Below are 12,254 nucleotides of genomic sequence, written 5' to 3'. Positions count from 1 at the left end.
ATGCATTTGGTGGTAGAGTCTGCCTTGGTGATGTGATGTTCTGGTGTTACAGTTTTTATAACTATTGAGGTTTCCAGAAGACTGTCAATTATTTCTCACAATGTGAAATTTCTACTAAATTTTTAAAACTGAAGTTCATTCTCTGAAAGCACATTGTAAACAATTGGGGGTTTTGTTTTGGTTTGGATTTTTTCTGAACAAATGTGTTTATCATACTGAGGGAGTTCTGTATGTATTCAAAATGAGAAAAATAATTTTGAAAACTTAAATTTAAGTAAACAGGTGTGTTAACAACCATTTCTTTTTCAGTAAATCTCACATTTTCCATGAAATTTATCATAAGGCAAGTATTAGCTAACAAATTTTTCTTTTAAATTTGGATATTTGTTTTGATTTCATTCCGCCCATTTTTCAGCTGAGCAAAAGTATAAAGATTTTCTTTTTTTCTAACCACTTTGGTTTTCAAAGGTAAAAAATATATAGATGCAACTAGAGTCAGTTGTAATCATCTAAATTTTGCTTTTTTAACATCTTTTAAATTCCAAAGATTGAATAAAAATAAGATGGTTTAGCTTTATCTCAGATGTTCAATGTATTTGGTCAATTCTAGAAATGTCTTGCTTGGAAAACCATTTAAACAGCTGTTAAAGAGAACAGCCCTCTGCATCTCCTTTGAAATACTTAACGACATTCAGCCTGAAAACAGTCAATGAAAAAATTTTAGAAAGCACAATTCAGCAATGCTAAGGTCTGAAAGTAAGGAATATCCCAAATAGCAGTGCATTGTTCCTTATGTCTTTCTTATTTTCAATATTGATTATGTAGGTATGCTCTCAATTCAGCACTACACTGTTTTTGTAACAACTAAGTATGATAGGAAGGTTTATTCTTTGATTAAAACAATGGGATAAGAATAAACAGATGTTGATAACATTCCTAGCCCTTTCTTAGACTTTATTACATGACCTTGTTCAAGACAATGTAATCACAGTATAGATATGCATATAGTATCTACTTCAAAGGTGACACACATCTTTCACTGATGACAGGATCTTCACCTCATCATCATATCAACTCCTTTAGAGAGTACTACCACAAGACATCTCTTTTTGACTTCTGGTGAGCAATGAAATAATGCTTTGAATTATACGGAACCGATTTTTATAGATGAAAATTTCTTCTTTTACCTTAAAGTTTTCAGATTGTATGAAAACTATAGAACTGTTAATCTTTCAAAAATCATCTTCTAGAATTTTATTTTTTTTGAAAGAAAGCAAGCTCAATTACCTTTGCCATATTGCAAGAGTTTTGTTGCCCAGAACTGTAAACTGACAATAGCTTACCACGGGGTAAAATGCCTGGCTAGTTATGATTTGTTCCAAATAATCCCAGTACATTCATAGGTAGAAATGATTTATATTCATAAGATTTGAAAACATGGGTTAGGAAATACTTTATTTGTTGAACTGACCTGAATTTCAGCCCAATTTAGTTAAGAGTAAATCTGACAAGCTTTCTAAACTATGCCACAAAGGCATAAGCAATATTCTACTTTCTCAACACTTATACTGGGCTTTCAAACCTGATTATGGCATATTTTGCACCTGTATGGTCTGGAAGTTCTATGACAGCTGTCATACTTGACACTCACAGCTACTACAAAGCTTCACAATTCTGAATCCAAAAATAATGCCCAGATAGAGTTCCCTGAAATCTATTTATAAACATTTTTTAAAGATTCAGTGCAGATACTAATTGTATTTCTTAATGCCAATGCAAATATTGAGAATATTACTAAAAATTCTCTAAAGATTTAGTTTAAGACAATTAGATCAATTAAAAAAAAAAACCTATTTATTTTGTTCTTTTCAAACTCATTTTCAGAATTGCTCAGAAATTTTTATCCATAGTACAATCCACTATAAATTATCCTATTGATCCTTATCTTTCTCAAATATCAATAACATCAGATTGTCAGTGAAGCACAGCAAAACTGAATGAAGTAATTAAGAATTAATTCAATTGGTTACAAGTGTGGATTTAATTAAAGTCAAGTAGCTATAAGTATCTGGGATTTTTCCTTTGCTGTGAGTTGTATCTCAGACTGGAACTTCAGAGAAACCAGTGACTGTTATCAAAATGAAAGGAAATTGGTAAAGTTCATGCACTGCAAGGATTCAATAAATGGGAAGCCACGTGTGATGATTTCAGCTGTTCAAGTGAAATTATGATTTCAATTGATAAAGGGGAAATAATTAAATATTTAATTTTAATAATTTAATTATTAATTACTTAGTAAATTAGCAAATACTGATTTTTCAAAGCAATGCTTGGATATACAATGATTTCACTTTTATTTTTTGTTGCATGGTTATGAAAAGTACTTACACGTTAATTTTATGCTTGATTTATTAGCATATGGAACAGGTAGCCCTTTTAAAAAATTGTTGCATGTTGTACAAGATTTCAACTCCTTTTTATATTTCTCTCCCTTACATGACATTTATAGAGAAAGTATTATTACAGCTCTACATTTTCCTTTTAGAAACAACCACTTAGGCTGCTTTTGTGAGTTTTAAATAAGTTTTTGATAATGGGGCTTAGTCAATATTTGCAACACTGTAGATGAACTATCCTAAAAGGCATATAACTAATAAATTAAAGAGACATTGCAATTCTGCTGTAATGATTACTATTAATTGCATAATAATACTATATAATTAATATTAATAGGGATTAATAAAAACCAACCAAACAACACTTTTTTTTTACTAAACTTTAATCTGGATTCCAAAATGATTGAATTTTATCAAGATAAATAAGTATATTTACCTGTAGATTCTTCTATAAATTCTCTACAATTCATTTAAACTCACAACTGATGAATGAAGACTAATGAAGAGTAATCCTATTAGAGTTTTATAAAATATTAATAATTTTTTCATAATCATTGCATAATGTGGGCATGAATAAAGGAAAGGAATTTACTTTGTGAGATAGGAAACAAAAAAATGTTCACATTACAACTGTTAAATACAGGGTGTGGAATACAGGGCAAACTTGCATTAACTTGGTGCTATAGTTTTCCATAATTACATTAAGTCAAGATATGAGACTGTTCATGTCTTCATGCATATGTTTGTATTTACACACACACATTTTGCAAAGAGCAAAGAGCTTCTGAGACAAACAGAACCGGGCAAAATATTAAGAACACCTGACTGTTTTGATTTTTCATAAGGATGTATTTTTAGATATATACATTGTATACAAATATGTATATACATACACATATAACTGCAGTTTTCTTTTTAGAGTTTTAATTAGGTCTCATGCTGAGAATTATAAAAAAAAAAAAAAAAGAGAAAGGAATGTCTCACTGTTACTTCTCCTTACACCAAGAAAAGACTGTGGAACAATAAAAGATAACATCTCACAACATGCCTTGTTGAAAAACTCATAACATTTCATTTGCTGTTGTCATAAGCCAGCAAGAGCCACTCCAGAAGTTTACAAAATAAAGGACTTAAAATTAAGAGAGCACTTGTCTGCATATTTTTTTGCTGAAGAGAATTGCATAATTGATAGAAAGAACTGTTCATATTATAAATTCATAATGACATTTTTTAGATAGAGGATATGAGGTCTCATTACTCCTATAGTAATTGGCATTGATCTAATCTCACTTCTAATAGAATGGAATTAAAATAAATTTCATCAAAGTCCTATAAGTCATTTGAGTTTCCATTTGTCTGGATTTCTTTTCTTTTTCTTTTATCACAGAATCAGTCTTCAGCCTCTTTGTAGTTTTCTGATGTCACACAGAGAAACATGACATTCCGGGACCATTCAACTTAGAAGGAACCTCAGGAGGACTCTGTTTGAGTTCCTGACTGTCTTCATGCAGAAAAATGTTTCTCCTTTATGCAGGGAAGACGTCTATTGTTTAAACTTACGGTCACTATGTCTTATCCGCCTGCCCTGCATCACTGTGATGAGTTGACTCCATTTTTCCTTCAGCAAGGTGTGTTAATGTTAGGTTCCTTCAAACTCAGCTCTTCTCCAGGTTGAACCAGCTCCACCCCACCACCAGTTAACTGGCTCCCTCCTGAACATACTCCAGTTAATCAGTGGGTTACAAAACTGACAGCCTAATGACCAGTGAGAAGAAGAGAATAACTATTCTTCTGCACATCCTGACCGTGCTAGCACAGCCCAGGTTGCTCTTGGCTGGTTTGCTTTCAGGGCACACTGCTGGCTCATGCCCAACCTGCTATCAAGCACCATCCCCTTAGAGCCCTCTCTGCCAAGCTGCCCCCCAGGTGGTGTGGTCCCAGACCATGTCATGCCCAGAGCAAGAACTGGCATTTGTTCTTGATGAATTTCATGAGGTTCCTGGCAGCTCATTCTTCCTCCATCTTGCCCAGGTCCCTCTGGTTTGCAGCTGCAGCAGAAACAGTGACACACTGTTCTGTGTCACTTGATGCATCTGCAGACTCAATGAAAGTGAATGTTTTTGCATTCTCAGCTAATGCTCTTTGTTTAACAGTCATTCAGAGGAAAAAGCTTGCTCTTAGTAAAGAATAGAAGTGAAGATTGTATATGATTATTGTCCTTCCATATGCATGTTTATGGGGAATTTATATTTTGATCAGGTGGGGGAATGTTCTTGTGAATATTTTTCTTGGAGAATGTTGCAGCAAAACTGGCTGTATACTAATTGTTTTAAAATTCAGTATGTTTGTATATTTGACAGAAGAGTCTTCTAAATATTAATAAGAAAACTATGTAACAATATTATCTCTGATGAAAAGATGTCTTTTTGCCTTGATGAGAATATTTAGGTTCATAGATTAAATTTTTAATCATCTATTTCAGCACTTGAGTGGCACAAGTAACTGTGTTGCAGTTAAGTCTATATCTCTTTATATCATCTAGGTCTGTATTGATATTTATCTATATCAGTGATTTAGACATCAGTGTGATGACAGTGTTTAGAAGACTGGTAAGACAGGCCAGTCTTTGCTTTAAAGTGGTGCTTTACTAATTCCGTTCATTAATGGCACACTTCATGATAATGTTTGATTTTTATGTATTATGAATCACTGTCACTACAAATAAAAAGCTGCCAGTCTTCAAAAAAAATTCAAAAAATGGTAACTTAGCTGTGACCTACTGTTGACATATGGTTAGTATTGATGTCTGTAGTCCTTGATAATGTTCGGTATGGAGGTCAAGGTGATCAGATTTGATAGCTCCTTTGCTAAAATTATTGGAGCTGAAAAAGACTTGTCTTCTTTCTTCTCCATTGCATCATGTTTTATATTCTTACGATGTTTTCCTCCTCTTGAAAGCGGGATCTCTGTTGTTCATGATATTGCTTCTCTTGGCTTCAGTTCACTTGAATAAGACAAATTGAAATAAGATAATAATTTATGTCATGCAATAATCTGTTAATTTTTATTTAGTGAATAAGTTGCTTATTAAATGATAAGTATATATATTTGCATAGCACACCTATACTTTGTTATTTGGTCTGAATATATTATTCACAGCCTGTAAAAAGGAAAGTGCATACAAAAACGGAGAGAAATATTTTTAACACTGGGATTCGGCACAGGTCATGGTGCTTTTCACTATGGATTCATGCCATTATCAAGCACCTTTTCATTCTTGTCTTATTTGTTCTTGCTAAGTTTACAGAAGCTGTATGACACTGATGTATTCCTCCAGAGATACTGACAAGTACATGTTTTTTTTCAACTACTCAGAAGTTAAAAAATCTCACACTGCTGCATCCAGATGTGATATGGTGTCATTGATTTAAGCTTAAACCTGTGAGGAGAGGTTTAGTAATCTGATTTCTACTATCTTTTTTCCTACCAGCTAGTGAAATAATGCTAGAATCAAAGGTAATTTAAATGGAAAACTTTCAAAATTTAGAGGTAGGCATTTATTCCTTCAGTATCCAGTATAATTCACAAAAGTTTTAGTAGGCTTTTCACAGAAAAAACCACAAATTTAAAGTTCTGTAGCAAACCCTTTTTTCCCTTTATTGTCATGCTTAGGGATATTTTCTATACTCTAAATGTAGGGAAATGTGCTACAATGCCAACCATTCTCATCTTTTGTATGTCTTCCAGGTAGAAAAATTTAAAAATTGAAGCTCTTGTATTCACTACCTTAAAGTCCAGTCAGTTCGCGTTCTATCTTTTCTTTTTTCTTTACTTAAATTTTGATCCATCATGCGTCTTTAAATATTTAGATCGATTTTAATCTGATATAGCATAAAATTTGCTTGTTCTCAAGATAATCATTAGTTGGATTATTGTAAGATTAAGAATTATATTTCAGTCACTGTTGATGTAAAATTAACTTTCACCACTTTATTATTATCCTGGAATTAATACATACTGAACTGTAGATAACCTTGTTGAATGTACATAAAACAGATTTAGAAATATGAAAAATAAGCATAGTTAGTGGGTTTGAAGGTCAAAGTCAAGCTAATAAATCTCTTAAATTATTTTGAAAGTTTTGTTCTGAAACTTTTTCTGGCATTAGGTACTCTGTAGTTCCAGTTGAGGCATAAATGGAAATATAGGCTTTAAAGTATATTTTTAAGCACTTCAATGTACATTCCCTAATTTTGAGGCACCTTGGCTGTCTAAAAATCCCGTTGAAACCAACACAAGTTGGAGAGACAGAAAGGTGAAGAACAACAGAAATTTAATTCTAGGTATTTAAAATTTTACTTCCTTCCCACTAGTATTTCTTTTAATTCAGGACTGTATGGTCCTGATGAGATTGTTGTTAAATATCAGATATCATATTTGAACACTTACAGAATAGTATTTCTTCTAAATATTTTCCATGATAAATCTGTTTAAGTTTTTTCTGCATTTATAAGACTATTTATGTCTAGTTCATAAAATGAGCCCTATATATACTGACTTTTCATATGAAATTATCTACAGTGAGAGAGGTCAGATTTTTTCAACATTGTCCCAATACTGATTTAAAACAAGCCTTCAGAGCACAAGTGTCTTGTTTATTGGCTTGTGCTGTTAAATAGATGAAACCAGAAGTCTAAGCAACCAAAGTTCAGTCACTCATATCTTTATTCATTAGTGGTTGTAAGGAAATTCCTAACTCAACTCATGAGGCTTTATCAGTGTTAATCTACTATTCCGTCTATTCAGCTTGCAGTATATTGAGAAATTCTAGTGTGTGTTAATTAACCTCTTGAGTATTGCAATTTCCAGGTAATCAGATTCATTCACCCAACGTATATACCAGAAGTCTACCTTTCAGTGTGGTGGTTAGGTTTTTTTTTGTTTTGTTTTTTTTGGGTGTTTTGTTTTCGTTTTTGTTTTGTTTTGTTTTATTTTTTAATGGCTTTTAGGATTGTGGAAATGTTAAAACTTTGATGATATTATGATATTCAGTAAAAATGAGATTGCTGGAGTTATCTCAGATAATTCATGCAGAACTATGCCAAAGTCAAGAACTTAAAAATTAATGATTTCAACTGAGATAAGAATATGTTGTAAAAAAATTTTCCACAATATTTTTCATAAGTTGCCTGTTTAAAAATAAAAGTTAAGATTAGATGCAGACAAGATTGATTTCAGATTATGTTTATTTTACAGGATCCAGAAGCTTAGTGATAGAACTAGATTCACATGAAGACAAAAGGCCTCATGTCTTTGTATTTTGTGCAGGGGGAAATAATTACACAGTTAGTACCACCTGAACACAAGGTAGGATATAATGATTGAAATCACCTTTGAATCAAGCACCAGGAGACCAAAGGAATGCATAGATCAGAATGAAAATAAGGTTCCTGGCAGATAATTAAAACATGGATTAGAATTCTTCTGTATATATAGAAAAATGCACCTTATAAAAAACTTAAACTGGAGTCCTAGATAAGAACTAGACTGTGCTTAACAAAAAATTGTAATTAAAAGAATCGTATAACAAGCTTCCATAAAACTTCTCGATCATTGCATTCTTATACAATATCTTTTCAATATTACAACTTGATTAGAAACATTTTATATCATAGGAGTATGGATTATTAAAATTTTAAGATCTCCTTGAATCCTGATCCTCAAGATAAAATAAATACAGGTAAAATACTAAAGTATTTGAGAGTTTGTATTATCCACATAATTACAAGACTGCTGGTCTTAATAGCAATAATGAAAATTAATGGAAATGTATGTTTTCAATAATTCTTCAATATAATTTCTTTGTGGAAAATTTCAGCCATATTCCAGTGTTTCAATCAAAAGATACTTCTTAAAACAAGTAATCAAGTATTAATTTGTCTTACTATACCGTACAAATACTGCACCAAAAATTAGTTAAACTGATGTCTGCTAACAAGATATTGCATCACCTTACCAAGTTCAGAAAATATCACCAAAGAGATTTGTTCTACACATGGGTACAGCATTAATAGATAGTTACAATGACAAATAATTTGTCATTCAGAAACTATTTATACTACCAGGTACCTTTGCAATTTTTCAAATTGATCAAAAGTGGCCATTTGTAACATAGGTACCAAAATCATTGCTATTCAACCTTCTCCTCTGGGAATATATTTGCCTAAAGGCTATATTAAATCAAGCTGTGTTTTCTTAAACAACCCATATTATTTTCTATTCATATAAGTCTTATGATACATTATTTTACTGGTGTTTGGAGTTTTAGATTGCAGTAATCATAGTTTCTACTCTCATTAGAACCTTCTCATATAATTAAAAAAAAAGAAAAAAGAAAAAATCTGCTGAGCCCATGTAAGCATATCCCTTCATAATAAGACATTATTGTTGAGAATGTTAAAACTATAGGCTATAGGGAAGTGCCACATAAAAAAGATAAAAAATCTGTAAAGAAATAACCAAGGATTACAACTGAATTATCCTTTTCTTTCATTTTTATTTATATATTTCTAGTTGTGTTTGTATCAAAATCATGTTTATCTACTGATGACGTAAATTTATTATGAGGTGTAAGATAGATAAACAGCTTTCTGTGAAGGCAGTGTCTTTCCTATTGATAGATTTGTGACATTCCCTATCATGACATCTGCTACCTTTCTTCAGCAGTGTGTTGAAACAGATAGAAATATCAGAGTGCTCTGCTTACACCTAATAAGGGAATGATATTGTTATTTATTATAACAATACATGAGAGGAAATTAGATTTAATCTTGTCGCATAACATCTGTATTGAAAGATTTCACAGTTGCCAATTATTCTTCGGCTTTTATCCTTAAAATTTCTTATTACAAACACTGTAGTTACCATCTACAGTGTTTCTTGGCACAGATCTGAATGTAAACTTCTCCTTACCTAAGTGGTATGGTTTTTATGGCCTTCGCAAAAGAATCATAAAGTGATGCAAACAAAATCTGTTGTATTTTATTTTTAGTTATTTTCCAAACCATCAGTTTAGCTATATTGTTCACTACTCAGTAATGATAGATACAAAGGTAACACCTTCCTGGAAAAAAAAGATAAAAAATAGTAGACTGGTATTCCAATTAAGTTATTCAGAAGATTCATATTTTCTTTCTTTGTCTTCCTTGTCAGAAATGTATATAAACAATTGCTTTCTCTGAGGATTGTTGTATTTGGTCAGATGTCTCAAGAACATCTTTAATTCTTGCCTAAAAACAGGATGAAGAACCTTTGAAGTCCATGAAAATTTTTTACCTATGAGAAAATTTACACTAAAAATGTTTTCTCTTGGTGGAGTTTGTGTGTGTGTGTATATTTGCTTTTTCTCCCTTTTTCCCAGTAGCAAACATAATTACCTGGTGACAACGCTATTTCTTTTTTGGTGCTTTGTCATGCAAGGCATTTGTGGTACTAGGAGCTTAATTTATACTACATCACACCAATTTCTGTTGTGGAAAATCATTACTGTTTGCATTTCCCTTAATTTTCTTCATTTAATTACTGGTAAATGAAGTTAGTTTATACGAAACAGCAAATTAAAAAGAAAACAGCAATATTCATAATTATTTTAATACATAGTGTTTCTATTTAAAGTAGGAAAAAGGACTTGTTTAACTTGTTTTCATACCCTATCCTTTCTGGATCAGTTTATAGATTTTAAAATTCTCTGCATTTGATGTAAACAAAGAAATATCTATATAATAAATGCAAAAAAATGGCTCACATAATCTCAATAACTCTTTCCTTTTCAAACTCAAGAAAGAATTCAGCTTTTCAATAACTGTAAAACTATAAATGCATTATTATAACTTGCTTTACTGTACCATTAATCACACAGCCATAAGTTTTTTTCTCTAGAATTTTTCAAGATGAATCAGTTTAACTGAAATTTACTGTATCTCCAGTTCCCTTCTTTTCTGTTGTGCAATTACTGTATATTTTCTTGCTGTACCTGAGCTGAAAAAACAAAATAAGTTAAATAAATACAAAAATAAGACTAATAATGTCACTGTAACCTCAAATGGAAAAGGAATGTACGTAGACGTTACACTGGAGGAATCATTACATTCACTTTACAGATTACAAAGTTGCAATAAAAGGCTACAAGTCAAGAATTCAATTAAGAAAGTCTGAGTTCAGTTTCAGACAATTTTCTATTAGTAAATATTGCTTGATGATGTCATTTGCATGATATATAAATATAAGCAATATACAATATCATAGAAAAGTCTAAATAACTAACAGCAATTTTGCCTCTGCACGTAAGGAAATATTTCTCATTATAAAAATGAGGTGGTGTCTCTAATGATGGTTCTTACCTTAGGGACATAACATTAGTAACAAAGGTAACAAAGGGCCATTTACTAGTGCTTTAGGCTACAATCAAATGGTCCCTTTTTAAAAACATTCGAGCTACTTCCTGAAAACCAGTAATATTTCTAGCCTTCAGAGGCTGGTAACCTGTAAATATTCGAAACCCAAAAATTTAGTTTTGTGTAGTCTTAGCTTAGAAAATTTTCCCAATTATATCTTAAATATATGCCCTTTCATTTTATGTTTACTTTTCTTCCCACACCTCAGTTTAAATACTGATGCCCTCTCAAGAGGAATGAATCCTACAGTAAGCATATCCTTGTTACAGTATGGGTGCTTTCATTTTATCTTCTTTTAACTATTCTTAGTGTCAAAGCTTCTTCAGATGATATTTTTCTTCATTCATGTGTACTGTTGGTGTCATGTGGGATTATCTTTAGTCACAGATTTACAGATCCACTGAATATTCTGCATTGGAAGGGACCCACAAGAATGATACATTTCAATCAGCTAACAAGATTCTTCTTGCTGAAAAGTGAAACAATAATTTTGTTTAGCTTAGGGGCTACATCTTGATTGTCTTGAAACTATACCTTGTATATTTTGTTCTTATTTTCCTCCCTGTCCCCTCCCTGCCCCATATCTTCAGAGCTACAAAGTACTGTGCAGCTTTTGTTGCAGGTTAGTCCATTTCCCTTTCCTTTGTTAGTTCTCTTCTGATTCCCAATATCCTTCCTAATTGTGACCATTTCTCTATTTTTGTCTGTGGATTGTTTTCTCCTAGATTAATTCCTCCTCATTTTATCTTGGTGCAAATTTCAGAAAGTATTTTTGCTATTCTCTTACTTTCTTTTTTCTTCAGCTAAAATAGTATTTAATTCCTTAAGCAGTGCTTTTCATTTTGCCATTTGGAAAATAAAGTCCTATTTTAAGCAGACTATAACTGTTTGGGTTATAGACTTACCTCACTTTGCTGCACCTGTTCCCTTGTATTTAGCTTACATTTATTGTAATAGAGAGTCTTTTGTTAGCCAAATATCTGTTAAAATTTTAAAAAAAGATAATTTCTCATGTCTCTCTCACTCTGTTTTAGTGAACCTGTATTTAATTAAGCATAAATTCCACTGTTTGAGCCTGGGAGGGAGTCATGAACAGTGATGGGTGATGCTTGTGAACACTAGAGGACCTGAAAAACTGCATCATTAACAGCTTATACCTACAATCCCAACTGCACTCTCATAATATGCAAAATATGCTTGCAGTAGTATTCCAAGCAGCATGTATCCTCATGTAGAATAAAATGTTCATATTTTTCTGCAATACTGACTCACACTATTTCTTGAATACAAAGAACTGTGAAAACAAATATAGTGCTTGTTTTCTGAATCTCTATTAAGTGTACAAAGAATTGAGTTTTCATCATCCTAAAAGGTTCAGGCACATTGACTTCTTTAGGTGCCATAG

At 31.9% G+C, this 12,254-nt stretch overlaps 1 long non-coding RNA gene across 1 annotated transcript in view; it reads right to left on the bottom strand.

The window, feature by feature from the left end:
- Positions 1 to 2,784: 2,784 nt before the first annotated feature.
- The window catches only part of LOC116444772, a 34,612-nt gene continuing 25,142 nt past the window's right edge, over positions 2,785 to 12,254 (bottom strand). The window contains exon 4 of the long non-coding RNA XR_004240482.1: positions 2,785 to 5,400. This is a non-coding gene — a long non-coding RNA (uncharacterized LOC116444772). The remainder of the gene's footprint in view (positions 5,401 to 12,254) is intronic.

This window comes from Corvus moneduloides, chromosome 5 (genome assembly GCF_009650955.1).
Source record: "Corvus moneduloides isolate bCorMon1 chromosome 5, bCorMon1.pri, whole genome shotgun sequence".
Taxonomy (NCBI): Eukaryota; Metazoa; Chordata; class Aves; order Passeriformes; family Corvidae; genus Corvus; species Corvus moneduloides.
The sequence above is the reverse complement of the archived record's forward strand: the minus strand, read 5'-3'. Positions and strand labels throughout refer to the sequence as shown.